At 38.2% G+C, this 6,000-nt stretch overlaps 1 protein-coding gene across 20 annotated transcripts in view; it reads left to right on the top strand.

Moving 5' to 3' along the window:
• The window catches only part of LOC136853070 (blood vessel epicardial substance-like), a 194,612-nt gene that overhangs the window by 41,155 nt on the left and 147,457 nt on the right, over positions 1–6,000 (top strand). The window lies entirely within an intron of this gene.

Here is a 6,000-nt window from a genome sequence, read left to right as displayed (position 1 = left end):
TATATATATATATATACATTACATATACATATATATATATATACACACATTACATATATATATACATATATATATATATATATATATATATATATATATATATATATATATATATATATATATATATATATATATATATATATATATACACTCTTAATGTTAGTCTAACTTTTCCAGTGATTTTAAATTACTGTACTTATATATATATATATTATATATATATATATATATATATATATATATATATATATATATATATATATACATATACATATATATTTATATTTTTATATATATAAATATATATATATGTACTGTATCTGTATACGAGTATATATATATATATATATATATATATATATATATATATATATATATATATATATATATTTTTTTTTATTAATCCTCAAATCCTCCTGTCAGAGGGCTCAGATTACCACAAAAATCTGCAAGATTTATCCCGAGTCTTTGCCCAACGTTCTTTTTAAATCCCCTTCAAATCCGCCAGTAGGATTTACATGAATCCCTCGAACAGAGTTCCAGACAGGTTTACCTGAAGGGGTAAACCTGCACAGGTACACCTGCAGGTGTTTCAAGGTTACGTGGAGCTTCAGGAGAGAATATTCCTCTATCAGACTGCCACATAACACCTGTCAGGGCTCCACTTCCAACAGTTACTCTGAAAATCATTAATCTTTGGATTGCTCCTGTATTCAGTTGCTTCCTTCGGTTTCCCTGACTTACACTAGATCTTCATATTGTTATTCCTTGATTATTTTTTTAAAGAATTGAATATTTTTTAATTTTTGAAAATGCAGAGAAATGTTAAACATTAATTTATTAATCAGATAATATTGGAAGGAGGTAATGAATAATGGACTTTTAAGTTATTTACATGTTTCGGAATAAGATGGAAATTGTTAAAAAAACAGAGAGACCTTTAGACACTGACTTGATTGAATAAAGAGTAGAGGAAAGTATGTAAGGGTATATTAGCATTTTGATTTTAAGCAGTTTCCTTTGAAGAAAAAAAAAGATGTAAGATCTAAAAAATTCTAAATAATTCTGTACTGAGCTTTAACTGATTTGAGAGCATAAAAATATATAGAAAGTCATTTGAATATTTTTATTTTCTCATACTTCATCTGAAAAAGGTGCTGTCCTCATGAATGTATTCATACACTGTGTGTATGAAATTATCTTCGCAACACTCCAGGGCCAAATTGACCGCCGGGAAGTACCGTACCTCGAATGCATAATGGATTTTTACTCCCCCGATACAATCGCGAGATTTGAGCTCATTATTGCATATAATTATCCTGCATTTAACGGTCGTTTATCCGGTGGACGGCTCTTATCAGCCTAATTAGAGGTGATTAAGCTTCTTCGCTCCTTTGCCGGCGGCGGCGCGCGCGAGAGAGCGAAATAAAATCATATTTACGGGGCTCCTGTTTGATATTAATAAAGGCATCTGACGGTTTATGATCTCTGCTGGCGGAAGGACGGTGCTGCAGTGGGCTGGTTTAGGCTCTCTCTCTCTCTCTCTCTCTCTCTCTCTCTCTCTCTCTCTCTCTCTCTCTCTCTCTAATTGCTTGCAGGAGTCGTGGATTGATTTTTACGAGAAGTAAAGAGGAAATATAGAGATAAATCATTGGCAGTGAGTTAGATTGGAGTGAGGTATGCCGCTTTACATAAGGAGAGCAGATGTTGATCCGTCAAGAGTAACGGCTATAAAGCGGCTTGGCTAAAAAGTTTGAAGTTTACCAGCCAGCCATAATTCCATGTTCTAATTTCTTGGCTTTACGAGTATATTTACCGTCTTCCATCTTGCAGACAATAAATTTTCACTTGTCTCTGCAGTTCTTGATTATCACCACGGAACACAACTTCTGCAAATATAGTTTTTCTGTGGGGTCAGTGAATGAAGAGGAAAGTGGCTTAGTGTTGAATTTTATATGTATGTATATATATACTATATATATGTGTGTGTGTAGCAATATTTAACTTATAGATGGATGTACCATCTACTTACGGCTGCAGTAAAAAATACACTCCCTTTTATATAGATAGATTTACGTATGACTTTACTGTAATGGGTAACATCTTTGGAAATCTTAGCAGTACTGGAGACAAAAGACCTGAATTTGGTACAATATCACCAGATACTGTTACTGTTACACCATGTCAAAGGTTAAACGGTGCAAGTGAGCCAAAAGGGGGTTTTTGAAAGGGGAAAGGGATATCATGTTTGCATTTCAAGTCGTCCAGAAGACAAAGTTAGAGAGAGAGAGAGAGAGAGAGAGAGAGAGAGAGAGAGAGAGAGAGAGAGAGAGAGAGAGAGAGAGAGACACTACCCTCCTCACAATGGCTCTAGAAAGAGAGTGAATGTGTCTTTCACACACACACACACCCTCCCCTCACAATGGCTCTAGAAAGAGAGTGAATGTGTCTTTCCACACACACACACAGAGAGAGAGAGAGAGAGAGAGAGAGAGAGAGAGAGAGAGAGAGAGAGACCACCCTCCCCACAATGACTCTAGAAAGAGAGTGAATGTGTCTTTCCAGAGAGAGAGAGAGAGAGAGAGAGAGAGAGAGAGAGAGAGAGAGAGAGAGAGAGAGAGAGAGAGAGAGAGAGACTACCCTCTCACACTGACTCTAGAAAGAGAATGTGTCTTTCCAGAGAGAGAGAGAGAGAGAGAGAGAGAGAGAGAGAGAGAGAGAGAGAGAGAGAGAGAGACTACCCTCCTCACACTGACTCTAGAAAGAGAGTGAATGTGTCTTTCCAGAGAGAGAGAGAGAGAGAGAGAGAGAGAGAGAGAGAGAGAGAGAGAGAGACCCTCTCACAATGACTCTAGAAAGAGAGTGACTGTCTTTCCAGAGAGAGAGAGAGAGAGAGAGAGAGAGAGAGAGAGAGAGAGAGAGAGAGAGAGAGACTACCCTTCACAATGACTCTAGAAAGAGAGTGACTGTCTTTCCAGAGAGAGAGAGAGAGAGAGAGAGAGAGAGAGAGAGAGAGAGAGAGACTACCCTTCACAATGACTCTAGAAAGAGAGTGACTGTCTTTCCAGAGAGAGAGAGAGAGAGAGAGAGAGAGAGAGAGAGAGAGAGAGAGAGAGAGAGAGAGAGAGAGTACCCTCTCCTCACACTGACTCTAGAAAGAGAGTGAACTTTCCAGAGAGAGAGAGAGAGAGAGAGAGAGAGAGAGAGAGAGAGAGACTACCCTCCTCACACTGACTCTAGAAAGAGAGTGAATGTGTCTTTCCAGAGAGAGAGAGAGAGAGAGAGAGAGAGAGAGAGAGAGAGAGAGAGAGAGAGAGAGAGAGAGAGAGACTACCCTTCTCACAATGACTCTAGAAAGAGAGTGACTGTCTTTCCAGAGAGAGAGAGAGAGAGAGAGAGAGAGAGAGAGAGAGTACCCTCCTCACAATGACTCTAGAAAGAGAGTGAACGTGTCTTTCCAGAGAGAGAGAGAGAGAGAGAGAGAGAGAGAGACACTACCCTCCTCACAATGACTCTAGAAAGACGGTGAATGTGTCGTTCCAGAGAGAGAGAGAGAGAGAGAGAGAGAGAGAGAGAGAGAGAGAGAGAGAGAGAGAGACTATCCTCCTCACAATGACTCTAGAAAGAGAGTGACTGTCTTTCCAGAGAGAGAGAGAGAGAGAGAGAGAGAGAGAGAGAGAGAGAGAGAGAGAGAGAGAGAGAGAGTACCCTCCTCACAATGACTCTAGAAAGAGAGTGAACGTGTCTTTCCAGAGAGAGAGAGAGAGAGAGAGAGAGAGAGAGAGAGAGAGAGAGAGAGAGAGAACGGTAAACTGTAGTGATACTCTGATATGTTTGTTCGTTCTAGTAATATTTGTCTACTCCCTTGTATCTTTTTGGCGTTACTCCCGTATGATTTTGGATATTGAAATACAGCTTTGCATTTTTACGGACATTCTATTTCAACCAAACGTTTTTATGGATATACAAATAAACCCAGGTACTGATTTGGGTCACGTTCAAGTACACCATGTATTTTGTTGAAGTTCAATTAGTGTCGTGAAATTTTTGGATATTCGGTAATTACGAGTTTGTATTTTACAGTTTTGTATTTTGTTGGAAAAACAGGTACCTGCATGTATTATTTTTATAGTCAATTACTCCAGTGCATTTCTTTGGGCATTCAGTTACAACCATGATTACTGTGTTCGACTCAGAAATAGAACCCCGTATGGGGGTAGAGCCGTCATTGCACCTCATGCGGTGCACTGTAGGCATTAATTAAGGTTCTTTGCAGCGTGCCTTCGGCCCTATAGCTGCAACCCCCTTTCGTTCCTTTTACTGTACCTCCTTTCATATTGTCTTTCTTCCATCTTACTTTCCATCCTCACCTAACAATTGATTCATAGTGCAACTGCGAGGTTTTCCTCCTGCTACACCTTTCTAACCTTTTACTGTCAGTTTCCGTTTCAGCGCTGAATGACCTCATGGGTCTCAGTGCTTGGCCTTTGGCCTAAATTCTGTATTCCATTCAACAGAAGTAGAAGTCATACTGTTAAGTAAGAAATTAATATATATTAGCGCTGTAATGAATAAAGCCCATTACATGCTTACACAGTTCCTCGTTGGATGAATCGGTAGAGTTGTCGGCTAGCACTCTGCTAGGCCCGAGTTCGAGTCTCCGGCCAGCCAATGAAGAATTAGAGGAATTTATTTCTGGTGATAGAAATTCATTTCTCGCTATAATGTGGTTCGGATTCCACAATAAGCTGTAGGTACCGTTGCTAGGTAACCAACTGGTTCTTAGCCACGTAAATAATTATAATTCTAATCCTTCGGGCCAGCCCTAGGAGAGCTGTTAATCAGCTCAGTGGTCTGGTTAAACTAAGGTATACTTAACATGCTGACACACCTACTGTAGTTTCATAGCGGAATGTTGATTGCTAATTGTATCTATTTGTACAGAATTGGTTTTTATATGGAAGCCTCAGAATTTCCCGGCGAACTAAGTCGACCTTATTTAGTTTTATAATTTATGAAAGTTAACTGGAGAAGCAAATCAATCATATTGCTATATATATATATATATATATATATATATATATATATATATATATATATATATATATATATATATATATATATATATATATATATAATATATATATTATATATATATATATATCCTTTTAGTCTCTTTACTTCGCTGATATTTTTTCTAAAACAAAACGATACTTCATGAAATGTTGAAATATAAAAAATCTATATCTTGTTTAAAAAGATGTTTTTATTTATTATCATATTTATGATGACACACAAAAACAAACAACAAATCTAATGTTATGCTTATATACTAAACAAAGAACAGTCGCACCACATTCAGTGATACGTTTTCCCATAAATAAAATACAGTGATATTCAGCTTTCCAGTTCATCATAACCACAAACACTATGTAAGGGTATTGTTATGTTTATTAACGAGTAAAAAACATTCTTATCTCATTCTCGGTGCTTATGGAAAAACTACAACAGCAACAACAAAAAAGCAAAATTTTCTGGAGAGGAAAACATTACCCACAGCATATGAGTCATTAGGAAGCAGCACCGACTGAAAAAACCTCACTTGGGGAAGACGGATAGTCTCGGATTAGGGACGGGAGATTGGGGAGCTTTTGGAGGAGGAGGAGGATGGGTGGGGGGAGGTTTTGGAGGAGGAGGAGGAAGGACAAGATTGGGAGGCTGAGTAAGAGGCGAAGAATAAGAAAATGATGATGGAAAAGGGGATGATAAGAATTAGAGGAAAAAAACAGAGTGGTTGGACAGGGAGGGAGGAGGGGGGCGGGGGAGGAGGAGGAGGAGAAGAAGGAGGAGGAAGAAGAGGAAGAATAAGGGGCAATAGCAAGAGGGAGAGAGTGTATTGGAACAGGGAGGGAGAAAGGAATAGGAAGATTATGATAAGAAAAAAATAAAATGGAGGAAAAGAATGGGACGGAGTTAGGAGGATGAGGCTTAGAACAGTCA

Source organism: Macrobrachium rosenbergii, chromosome 26, assembly GCF_040412425.1.
Source record: "Macrobrachium rosenbergii isolate ZJJX-2024 chromosome 26, ASM4041242v1, whole genome shotgun sequence".
In the NCBI taxonomy this organism is placed as follows: domain Eukaryota; kingdom Metazoa; phylum Arthropoda; class Malacostraca; order Decapoda; family Palaemonidae; genus Macrobrachium; species Macrobrachium rosenbergii.
This window is presented reverse-complemented; position numbering and strand designations above follow the sequence as displayed.